Source organism: Stenella coeruleoalba, assembly GCF_951394435.1.
Source record: "Stenella coeruleoalba genome assembly, chromosome: 8".
In the NCBI taxonomy this organism is placed as follows: domain Eukaryota; kingdom Metazoa; phylum Chordata; class Mammalia; order Artiodactyla; family Delphinidae; genus Stenella; species Stenella coeruleoalba.
This window is the reverse complement of record NC_137154.1, coordinates 84099756-84112503: the sequence shown is the minus strand read 5'-3', so window position 1 is coordinate 84112503 and position 12748 is coordinate 84099756. Positions and strand designations below refer to the sequence as shown.

The window sequence follows — 12748 nt, the reverse complement described above, 5'->3', positions numbered from 1 at the left end:
ACAGACAATTTTGTGAGACACTCAGGATGCTTCCTGGAGGTCTTACTGGACTTGACTACCTTCCCCCCCCTTATTTTTCATAGTGGTGACCTTGATGCCACACCTTTACAGAGGCTTTTCCTCTTTCCCTATATCTTACTCTCCTTGCTCCCTGCTTCCTGCTTCCTGGGTTACCTCCCAAATAAACCACTTGTATCCAAAGCCCTTGTTTCAGGGTGTACTTTCAGGAGAAAACTTACTGAAACATCAGGGTACTCATAATCTTCTGTGAATATTGAAATCACTAAAAGTTATGACAGGAGTCATGTTGGAGAGAATGATAGTGAGTCAGGACCTAAATTAAGGAATGAGGGAGTATGACCTGGGGGCGGGGTTCAGCACATGATTGTGACAAAGAGGGTTAATGGATGGATAGTCCATTGACACCAGACTCCAAGCTGAGTGCTTTTAGGGAGGAGGGGAGGAGGATGATTTGGAAGTGGCAATGGGGAGAAAAGAAGACCAGCACACAAGCTCAGACTCAGTGGTAGGTCAGCCATAACTTGAGAGAGATGCAGGAGAAGCACTGACTTCAGAGGAGAATCAAGTTTCACTTAGAATAAGAAAGTAAAAGACTATTAAGAGAAAAGTTTGAGGCTACGGAGGATTTTACTGCCTGTCCAGAGGCTTGCAGGTTGGGCAAAGGGGAGATGGAATCAGAAGGGTAAGTGCTGAGGTGTATCTGGATAAGGGGTAACCCTAGATGTTGGGGCTCCTTGTGGAGACTGACATAACAAAGCTAAAGGCATAATGAGATTGGTTTTAATGGTGGAAGGGCAGATAATAGGGGTGTGTCAGGCAGTAGGGAAGGGTAGGGACCTTGCCAGAAACACACAGAGCTCTAGGGTCCCCTTCTCTGCTGCAGTTGAAAGTGCAGAAGCTGGGAAGGGCCGCTTCTACTTCACTCAAATCCACAGGGTTCTTGGGAATTCTCTTGACCTTTACTAGAGGGGGCAGGGAACCGGGGAGAGACATGGGCTTATCTGAGGTACTGAGAATTCTGGAGAACAAAAAAAAATTTTTTTGGTCATGCCACAAGGCTTGTGGGATCTTAGTTCCCTGACCAGGGATCAAACCCATGCCCCGCCCTGCTTTGGAAGTGCGATGTCTTAACCATTGGACTGCCAGGGAATTCCCTGGAGAACAAATTTTAATAACTAGTTTGTGGCTAGTCTTCTCAAAGCAACTGGTGAATAGTCACCTGTCCTTTTAAGATCTTTCATTAACAATTGTTAACTAATGCCTGAAGCTTATGCCTCAATTATATTTTCTAGACAAGGATGAATTAAATAATATGGGCTTATGATATTCTATTTGTATTACAGAAAATCCCCCAAAAGCCAAAAAATAGCAGAAGTGTCCAAAGGTTAAAAATATTGCAGGACTTCCCTGGTGGCGCAGTGGCTGAGAGTCCACCTGCCGATGCAGGGGACACGGGTTCGTGCCCCGGTCCGGGAAGATCCCACATGCCGCGGAGCGGCTGGGCCCGTGAGCCACGGCCGCTGAGCCTGTGCGTCCGGAGCCTGTGCTCCGCAACGGGAGAGGCCAAAACAGTGAGAGGCCCAGCGTACCGCAAAAAAAACAAAACAAACAAACAAACAAAAAAAAAATATTGCAAAACAATACTGTAAGTCCCCACGATTATCAATTCTTGAAAAACCAGTGATTAGGTACGTGATTTCTGGAACAAATAGATATTTTAACCAATGTGTGGGGTTGACCAACTTCTATCCTGTGGGTCAAATTATATTCCACAATATCAGCTAGTTTTGTTGATTGACAGAACTGGGACTAGATTCAAGTCTTCAGATTTGTGATTTAATGTTTTTCTTGTCTTAAGGATGGTTTCAGAAAAAAACAAAACAGACAAATACTCAAGGCACGTTTTGCTTGTTCTGTGAGGCTGAACTTACACTCCTGGACCTGATTCTTATCTCCTCTGAGGCTGCCTCACTGAAAACTCAAACTCTAGTTCCTCTTGCCCCCTGTCCACAGCAGTGAATCTCCCCTGCGTTACTCTCATGATGTACCCCAACTCTCTTCACATAGGAGAGGAGGGATTAAACCAGAGATGACTGCAGATTTTTGGACTTTTTTGCTAGACCCGTTTGCATATCCTCTGGACCTCTTTGCTCCAGTGCCCAAATCAAGCTCATCCTTTCTCTCTTACTCTCCCAGTAAGTAGATTCGCCAGCAGTTGGAAACACTTCTTCATGAAGAGAGAAGACAAGTCAGAGGTTTTAACTCCAGGATCCTTAACCTTGCATTCTGGAGCCCTCCAGCGACCACCGTTGGTCTTGCGGCAGCTGTGATGGAAAGTGTTCAAAACAGCATCTCACTAGCTCCCCCCATGTGGCATGTCAGTTAGCTACAGTGGCAGGAGCTACCATCTGAGGTCACATTGACTTTTTGGCTTAAGGGGGAGGTAAAAGACCCTGAAAGAAACATGTACAGGCACGTAATCACTTCTAATACTTGTTTCATTATCTATCATTACACAATTATTCACTTTCCCAATACCAGGAAAAAACTTCACCTTGCCTAATCAAGTGCTAAGTAGAACAAAAATTAGTTTTTGGCCAGGTATAAAACTTTATTCATGCTATCACTTGGAGACTTCATCTAATTAGAATTTTTTTATTGGAGTATAATTGCTTTACAATGTTCTGTTAGTTTCTGCTGTACACCAAAATGAATCAGCTATATGTACACATATATCCCCTACCTCTTGGACATCCCTCCCACTTCCCTCCCCCAATCCCACCCATCTAGGTCATTACAGAGCACCGAGCTGAGCTCCTTGTACTGTACAGCAGCTTCCCACTAGTTACCTATTTTACTCCTGGTAGTGTATATATGTCAATGCTAATCTCCCAATTCATCCCACCCTCCCCTTCCCCACCCTGTGTCCGCATGTCTGTTCTCTACATCTATGTCTCTATTTCTGCCCTACAAATAGGCCCATCTGTACCATTTTTTTAGATTCCATATACATGTGTTAATATACGATATTGTTTTTCTCTTTCTGACTTACTTCACCCTGTATGACAGACTCTAGGGCCAGCCACATCTCTACAAATAACCCAATTTTGTTACTTTTTTATGGCTGAATAATATTCCATTGTATATATGTACCACATCTTATTTATACATTACTCTGTTGATGGACATTTAGGTTGCTTCCATGACCTGGCTATTGTAAATAGTGCTGCAATGAACATTGGGGTACATGTAACTTTTTGAGTTATGGTTTTCTCAGGGTATATGCCCAGTAGCAGGATTGCTGGGTCATATGGTAGTTCTAGTTTTAGTTTTTTAAGGAACCTCCATACTATTCTCCATAGTGGCTGTATCAACTTACATTCCCAACAGCAGTGCAAGAGGGTTCCCTTTTCTCAACAACATCTCTAGCATTTATTGTTTGTAGATCTTTTGATGATGGACATTCTGACTGGTGTGAGGTGATACCTCACTATAGTTTTGATTTGCATTTCTCTAATGATTAGTGATGTTGAGCATCCTTTCATATGTCTGTTGGCAATCTGTATATCTTCTCTGGAGAAATGTCTATTTAAGTCTTCCACCCATTTTTTTTTTCTTTTTTTTCTTTGCGGTACGTGGGCCTCTCACTGTTGTGGCCTCTCCCGTTGCGGCCCACAGGATCCGGATGTGCAGGCCCAGTGGCCATGGCTCACAGGCCCAGCCGCTCCACGGCATGTGGGATATCCCAGACCAGGGCACAAACCCACGTCCCCTGCATCGGCAGGCGGACTCTCAACCACTGTGCCACCAAGGGAAGCCCCGCCCATTTTTTTGATTGGGTTGTTTGTTGTTTTGATATTGAGCTGCATGAGCTGCTTATATATTTTGGAGATTAATTCTCTGTCAGTTGCTTCATTTGCAAATATTTTCTCTCATTCTGAGGGTTGTTTTTTTGTCTTGTTTATGGTTTCCTTTGCGGTGCAGAAGCTTTTACGTTTAATTAGGTCCCATTTGTTTATTTTTGTCTTTATTTTCATTACTCTAGGAGGTGGGTCAAAAAAGATCTTGATGTGATTTATGTCAAAGAGTGATTTTCCTATGTTTTCCTCTAAGACTTTTAGAGTGTCTGGTGTTACATTTAGGTCTTTAATCCATTTTGAGTTTATTTTTGTGTGTGGTGTTAAGGGGTGTTCTAATTTCATTCTTTTAAATGTAGCTGTCCAGTTTTCCCCGCACCACTTATTGAAGAGGCTGTTTTTTCTCCATTGTATATTCTTCCCCTCTTTGTCATAGATTAGGTTGCCATAGGTGTGTGGGTTTATCTCTGGGCTTTCTATCCCATACCATTGATCTATATTTCTGTTTTTGTGCCAGTACCATACTGTCTTGATTAGTGTAGCTTTGTAGTATCTCCTGAAGTTGAGGAGCCTAATTCCCCCAACTCCGTTTTTCTTTCTCAAGATTGCTTTGGCTATTTGGGGTCTTTTGTGTTTCCATACAAATTGTAAAAGTTTTTGTTCTAGTTCTGTGAAAAATGCCATTGGTAATTTGATAGGGATTGTATTGAATCTAGACTGCTTTGGTTAGTATAGTCATTTTCACAATATTGAGCCTTCCGATCCGAGAACATTGTGTATGTCTCCATCTGTTTGTGTAATCTTTGATTTCTTTCATCAGTGTTTTATAGTTTTCTGAGTACAGATCTTTTGCCTCCTTAGGTAGGTTTATTTCTAGGTATTTTATTCTTTTTGTTGCAATGGTAAATGGGAGCGTTACCTTAATTTCTCTTTCTGATTTTTCATTGTTAGTGTATAGGAATGCAAGAGATTTCTGTGTATTAATTTTGTATCCTGCAACTTTACTAAATTCATTGATTAGCTCTAGTAGTTTTTTGGTGGCATCTTTAGGATTTTCTATGTATAGTATGATGACAATTTTATTTCTTCTTATCCAATTTGTATTCCTTCTATTTCTTTTTCTTCTCTGATTGCTGTGGCTAGGACTTCCAAAACTATTTTCAATGATAGTGGTGAGAGTGGACATCCTAGTCTTTTACCTGACCTAGAGGAAACGGTTTCAGTTTTTCACCATTGAGAATGATTTTTGCTGTGGGTTTGTAGTGTATGGCCTTTATTATGTTGAGGTAGGTTCCCTCTATGCCCACTTTCTGGAGAGTTTTTATCATAAATGGGTGTTGAATTTTGTCAAAAGCTTTTCTGCATCTACTGAGATGATCATATGGTTTTTATTCTTCAATTTGTTAATATGGAGTATCACATTGATTGATTTGCACATATTGAAGAATCCTTGCATCCCTGGGATAAATCCCACGTAATCATGATGTATGGTCCTTTTAATGTGTTGTTTTATTCTGTTTGCTAATATTTTGTTGAGGTTTTTTGTGTGTGGTGTTAAGGTGATACTGGTCTGTAATTTTCTTTTTTGGGGATATCTTTGTCTGGTTTTGGTATCAGGGTGATGGTGGCCTTGTAGAACAAACTTGGGAGTGTTCCTCCCTCTGCAATTTTTTGGAAGAGTTTGAGAAGGATAGGTATTAACTCTTCTCTAAATGTTTGATAGACTTTGCCCATGAAGCCATCTGGTCCTGGACTTTTGTTTGTTGGAAGATTTTTAATTACAGTTTCAGTTTCATTACCTGTGATTGGTCTGTTCATATTTTCTATTTCTTCCTGGTTCAGACTTGGAAGGTTGTACCTTTCCAAGAATTTGTCCATTTCTTCCAGGTTGTCCATGTAATTGGCATATAGTTGCCTGTAATAATCTCTTATGATCCTTTGTATTTCTGCAGTGTCAGTTGTAATTTCTCCTTTGTCATTTCTAATTTTATTGATTTGAATCCTCTACCTGTTTTCTTAATGAGTCTGGCTAAAGGTTTATCAATTTTATTTATCTTCTCAAAGAACCAACTTTTAGTTTTATTGATGTCTGCTATTGTTTTCTTTGTTTCTATTTCATTTATTTCTGGTCTGATCTTTATGATTTCTTTCCTTCTGCTGACTTTGGGTTTTCTTTGTTCTTCTTTCTCTAGTTGCTTTAGGTGCAGGGTTAGATTGTTTATTTGAGATTTTTCCTGTTTCTTGAGGTGAGATTGAATTGCTATAAACTTCCCTCTTAGAACTGCTTTTGCTGCATCGCATAGGTTTTGGGTCATTGTGTTTTCATTGTCATTTGTTTCTAGGTATTTTTTGATTTCCTCTTTGATTTCTTCAGTGATCTCTTAGTTATTTAGTAGTGTATTGTTTAGCCTCCATGTGTTTGTGGGTTTTTTTTTTCACATTTTAATTAATTAATTAATTTATTTATTTTTGGCTGTGTTGGGTCTTTGTTTCTGTGCAAGGGCTTTTCTCTAGTTGTGGCAAGCGGGGGCCACTTTTCATCACGGTGCGCGGGCCTCTCACTATCGCGGCCTCTCTTCTTGCAGAGCACGGGCTCCAGACGCGCAGGCTCAGTAGTTGTGGCTCACGGGCCTAGTTGCTCCATGGCGTGTGGCATCTTCCCAGACCAGGGCTCAAACCCGTGTCCCCTGCATTAGCAGGCAGATTCTCAACCACTACGCCACCAGGGAAGCCCATGTTTGTGTTTTTTATAGCTTTTTCCTGTGATTGATTTCTAATCTCATAGCATTGTGGTAGGAAAAGATGCTTGATAAAATTTATATCTTCTTAAATTTCCTGAGACTTGATTTTTGGCCCAAGATGTGATCTATCCTGGAGAATGTTCCATGTGCACTTGAGAAGAACTTGTATTCTGTCACTTTCATGTGGAATGTCCTATAAATATTAGTTAAGTCTATATGGTGTATTGTGTCATTTAAAGCTTGTGTTTCCTTATTTACTTTTTTTTTTTTGGCTGCATTGGGTCTTTGTTGCTGCTCACACAGGCTTTCTCTAGTTGAGGCAAGTGGGGGCTACACTTCGTTTCGGTGTGCGGGCTTCTTTCTCATTGCAGTGGTTTCTCTTGTTGTGGAGCATGGGCTCTAGGTGTGTGGGCTTCAGTAGTTGCAGCACACGGCCTCAGTAGTTGTGGCTTACACGCTGTAGAGTGGCGCAGGGTCAGTAGTTGTTGTACATGGGCTTAGTTGCTCCATGGTATGTGGGATCTTCCCAAACCAGGGATTGAACCCATGTCCTCTGCATTGGCAGGCAAATTCTTAACCACTGTGCCACCAGGGAAGTCCCTCCTTATTTACTTTCTGTCTGGATGATCTGTCCATTGGTGTAAGTGGGGCGTCAAAGTCCCCCACTATTATGGTGTTACTGTTGATTTCCCCTTTTAGCATTTGCCTTATGTACTGTGGTGCTCCTATGTTGGGTGCATAATTATTTATAATCTTTTTCTTGGATTGATCCCTTGATCATTATGTAGTGACCTTCCTTGTCTCTTGTAACAGTCTTTATTTTTAAGACTTTAGACTTTTTTAAATCTGATATGAGTATTGCTACTCCAGCTTTCTTCGATCACCTCACTTTCATTCTGTATGTGTCCCTAGGTCTAAAGTGGGTCTCTTGTAGACAGCATATATATGAGTCTTGTTTTTGTATCCATTCAGCCAGTGTGTCTTTTGGTTGGAGAATTTAATCCATTTACATTCAAGGTAATTATCGATATGTATGTTCATATGACCATTTTCTTGATTGTTTTGGGTTTGTTTTTGTGGGTCTTTTTCTTTTCTTGTATTTCCTGCTTAGAAAAGTTCCTTTAGCATTTGTTGTAAAGCTGGTTTTATGGTGCTGAATTCTCTTAACTTTTGCTTGTCTGTAAAGCTTTTGATTTCTCCATCAAATCCGAATGAGATCCTTGCTGGGTAGAGTAATCTTGGTTGTAGGTTTTTCCTTTTCATCACTTTAAATATATCCTGCCACTCCCTTCTGGCCTGCAGAATTTCTGCTGAAAATCAGCTGATAACCTTATGGGGATTCCCTTGTATGTTATTGCTTTTCCCTTGCTGCTTTTAATATTTTTTTCTTTGTATTTAATTTTTGTTAGTTTGATTAATATGTGTCTCGGCGTGTTTCTTCTTGGGTTCATCCTGTATGGACTCTCTGCACTTCCTGGACCTGGGTGGCTATTTCCTTTCCCAGTTTAGGGAAGTTTTCCACTATAATCTCTTTAAATATTTTCTCAGAACCTTTGTCTTCCTTTTTTTTTTTTTTTTTTTTTTTGCGGTACTCGGGCATCTCACTGTTGTGGCCTCTCCCGTTGCCGAGCACAGGCTCCGGACACGCAGGCTCAGCAGCCATGGCTCACAGGCCCAGCTGCTCCGCGGCATGTGGAATCATCCCGGACCGGGGCACGAGCCCATGTCCCCTGCATCGGCAGGCGGACTCTCAACCACTGCACCACCAGGGAAGCCCTGTCGGTTTTTTTAAAAAAACATTTATTTATTTACTTATTTGGCTCTGCCAGGTCTTAGTTGCAGCACGTGGGATCTTCGTTGCCATGTGCAGGATCTTCATTGCGGCACGCAGGTTCTTTAGTTGTGGCATGTGAACTCTTAGTTGTGGCATGTGGAATCTAGTTCCCTGACCAAGAATCAAACCCAGGACCCCTGCATTGGGAGCACATAGTCTTAGCCACTGGACAGCCAGGGAAGTCCTCTCTTTCTCTTCTTTTTCTGAGACCCCTACAATTCAAATGTTGGTGCGTTTAATGTTGTCCCAGAGGTCTCTGAGGCTGTCCTCATTTCTTTTTATTCTTTTTTCTTTATTCTGCTCCTCAGCTATCATTTCCACCATTCTATCTTCCAGCTTACTTATTTGTTCTTCTGCTTCAGTTATTCTGCTATTGATTCCTTTTAGTGTATTCTTCATTTCAGTTATTGTGTTGTTCATCTCTGTTAGTTCCTTAATTCTTCTAGGTCCTTGTTAACCATTTCTTGTATTTTTTTGATCCGTGCCTCCATTCTATTTCCAAGATTTTGGATCATCTTTACTACCAGTACTCTGTATTCTCTTTCAGGTAGGTTGCTTATTTCCTCTTCATTTATTTGGTCTTGTAGGTTTTTACTTTGCTCCTTCGTCTGTACCATATTTTTTTGTCATCTCATTTTTTTTGACCATTGGGGCTGTGTTCCTGTTTTGCTGGTTGTTTGGCCTGAGGTGTCCAGCACTGGAGTTTGCGGACTGTTGGGTGGAACCTGGTCTTGGTGCTGAGATGAAGCCCTCCAGGAGAGCTAACACTTATTAATATTCCCTGGGGTCTGAGGTTCCCTGGTTTGGAGTTGGCACTCCCACAACAGGAGTTCAGGCCTGACCCCAGCCTGGGGACCAAGACTCATCAAGCCATGCAGCATGGCCAAAAAAAAAAAAACAAGGCAACAAACAAAAAGGAGCAGAACAATAACAAAGAATAAAAAATAAAATAAAATTAGAAAAATAAAAAATATATTAGAAAAGATAAAGATGTAAGAACAACAACAAAGCAAAGCAGAACCACAACAGCAGAAAAAAAAATAAAGAAAGAAAAAAAAAAGCTGGAAAAGGCCTTGGCGGGGGTGGGGGGGCGGGTCTCAGGCCTGAGACCCTCGGGACCCTCGAGGCTGGAAGAGGATCTGGGGAGTGGCTTAGGTCCAGGATCTGTGTGAGCTGAAAAAGGCCCTGCTAGGGAGGGGCAGGGCTTAGGTTCAGGATGGAAAAGGCCCTGGGGGGCTGGGGCTTAGGCTCAGGGGAGGTAGGGTGTGGGTGGGGTGGGTGGCAGTTGGGCTTGGGGCATGGGGGTGAGGGAAGCTTAGGTTCAGGACCCGCATGGCTGGAGGGGGTCCTGGAGGGCTGAGGATCAGACCCAGTGCCCCAGCAGCCTCACCAGGGCTTGAGCGGCCAGGGGAGACACTTACCACATTCCCCTCTGATCCCCAAATACCCCAAAGGTCTTTCCCCATCCCCGCTGATCCCCTCGCAGTGCATTAGCACCTCCAATCATGAGAATCCCTCCCCTCTCCCAGCAACCCCTCGGGGGTGCTCGTCCCATCCCACCTCCACTTTTCCTCCCTCCCCTTTCCCCCCACATCCTACCTCGTTGTGCAGGGATTCCTCCCGTCTCCTTTGGTACCTGAGGTCCCTCACCAACACCTGGTTGGTGCCCTAGCTGAGAGGAGACAAAAACTCCACGTCCTCCTACTCTGCCATCTTGACTCTGACTTGTCTAATTACAATTTTATTTTTAAATTATATAATACTTTTAATTTAAGGAACTATCTTTTAAAATCCTTGTTTTTATTTTTTTATTATTATTATTTATTTGCAGTACACGGGCCTCTCACTGTTGTGGCCTCTCCCATTGCGGAGCACAGGCTCCGGACGCACAGGCTCAGCGGCCATGGCTCACGGTCCCAGCCGCTCCACGGCATGTGGGATCTTCCCGGACCAGGGCACGAACCTGTGTCCCCTGAATCGGCAGGCGGACTCTCAACCACTGCACCACCAGGGAAGCCCTAAAATCCTTGTTTTTAAATTCTCAGTTTAGACAATTTACAAGATAAGGATGGACTATGAAAGTAATATTTTAGTAATCAAATTTAAAAGGTACCTTCTACCTGAAACTCAATTCTTTGATTGAATTATATATGAAGAGAATTGTCATAGGATTCCTGCTGTGCCAAAGCAACCTAGTAATTACAGTACAATAAATGGGTCCTGCTGTACTTTTCGTTAGTAACTTGAAGCCATGAACCTCAGATTGGGACCCAAACTCACGTGCCGGAACTCAAACCCAGCCTAAACCAGGTTGGGATTGCAACCCATGCGGCCAGGCCTCAAACCCGTCCAAAGCCCATGGTCTTTTAACTGAGATCACACGCCTGGTTTTGGGACTTAATGAAGCCCAGGTTGCTGATGTCTCATTTCAGAAAAAAGTCAGTGAGAGACAAGGTGATAGGTAAGAAACGGATTTATTTAGAGAGAAACACTCCACAGACAGAGTGTGGACCATCTCAGAAGGTGAGAAAGGCACCAGGGTATGGGGTTGTCAGTTTTTATAGGAGTGGGTAATTTCATAGGCTAATGAGAGGGAGGAGTATGCTAACTGTTGTGGGGAACAGGTGGGGATTTCCAGAAATTGGGTCACTGCCCACTTTTTGGTTGGCTTTGGAAATGTCATTTAGCTTGCTGATGTGTTACGATGAGGTATACTGAGGCTTAAGGTCTAGTGGAAGTCGACTTGTCCACCATCTTGGACCTATTTGATTCTAATCAGTTTATGTCTTGTCCTCAGGGTATGTCATTCTTTTAAATGTTGTGCCCTGCCCCCTCCCCTCATGTTTCATCTTTTTTTTTTTTTTTAACAATGTTCAGGCTGTAAATCCTGAAATCACACGTACAATATATGTGTGTAGGCCTGAAAAGAGTTAGGCAGGATGTGTGGATCTTACAGCACTTGGAGGATTGCCAGACTGAAGAATTCCTTTTTTTTTTAAATTTTTAATTTAATTTAATTAATTTTTTTATACAGCAGGTTCTTATTAGTCATCAATTTTATACATATCAGTGTATACATGTCAAACCCAATCGCCCAATTCAGCACACCACCATCCCCACTCCCCATGGCTTTCCCCTCTTGGTGTCCATATGTTTCTCCTCTACATCTGTGTCTCAACTTCTGCCCTGCAAACTGGTTCATCTGGACCATTTTTCTAGGATCCACATACATGAGTTAATATACGATATTTGTTTTTCTCTTTCTGACTTACTTCACTCTGTATGACAGTCTCTAGATCAAACCACATCTCCACAAATGACCCAATTTCATTCCTTTTTATGGCTGAGTAATATTCCATTGTATATATGTACCACATCTTCTTTATCCATTCATCTGTCAATGAGCATTTAAGTGGCTTCCATGACCTGGCCATTGTAAATAGTGCTGCAATGAACAATGGGGTGCATGTGTCTTTTTGAATTATGGTTTTCTTTGGGTATATGCCCAGTAGTGGGATTGCTGGACCATATGGTAATTCTATTTTTCGTTTTTTAAGGAACCTCCATACTGTTCTCCATAGTGGCTGTATCAAATTACATTCCCACCAACAGTGCAAGAGGGTTCCCTTTTCTCCACACCCTCTCCAGCATTTGCTGTTTGTAGATTTTTGGATGATGCCCATTCTAACTGGTGTGAGGTGATACCTCACTGTAGTTTTGATTTGCATTTCTCTAATAATTAGTGATGTTGTGCAGCTTTTCATATGCTTCTTGGCCATCTGTATGTCTTCTTTGGAGAAATGTCTATTTAGGTCTTCTGCCCATTTTTGGATTAGGTTGTTTGTTTCTTTAATACTGAGCTGCATGAGCTGTTTATATAGTTTGAAGATTAATCCTTTGTCCGTTGATTCATTTGCAAATATTTTCTCCCATTCTGAGGGTTGTCTTTTCTTCTTGTTTATGGTTTCCTTTGCTGTGCAAAAGCTCTTAAGTTTCATTAGGTCCCATTTGTTTATTTTTGTTTCTATTTCCATTACTCTAGGAGGTGGATCAAAAAGATCTTGCTGTGATTTATGTCAAAGAGTGTTCTTCCTATGTTTTCCTCTAAGAGTTTTATAGTGTCCCGTCTTACATTTAGGTTTCAAATCCATTTTGAGTTTATTTTTGTGTATGGTGTTAGGGAGTGCTCTAATTTCATTCTTTTACATGTAGCTGTCCAGTTTTCCCAGCACCACTTATTGAAGAGACTGTCTTTTCTCCATTGTATATCCTTGCCTCCTTTGTCATAGATTAGC

The 12748-nt window shown here is 41.8% G+C and overlaps 1 pseudogene across 1 annotated transcript in view; it reads left to right on the top strand.

The window, feature by feature from the left end:
* The first annotated feature begins 689 nt into the window (after positions 1-689).
* LOC307190431 (centrosomal protein of 78 kDa-like) overlaps positions 690-12748 on the top strand; it is a 30928-nt pseudogene continuing 18869 nt past the window's right edge. The window contains exon 1 of the transcript in view: positions 690-703. The product of the transcript in view is annotated as a centrosomal protein of 78 kDa-like (transcript). The remainder of the gene's footprint in view (positions 704-12748) is intronic.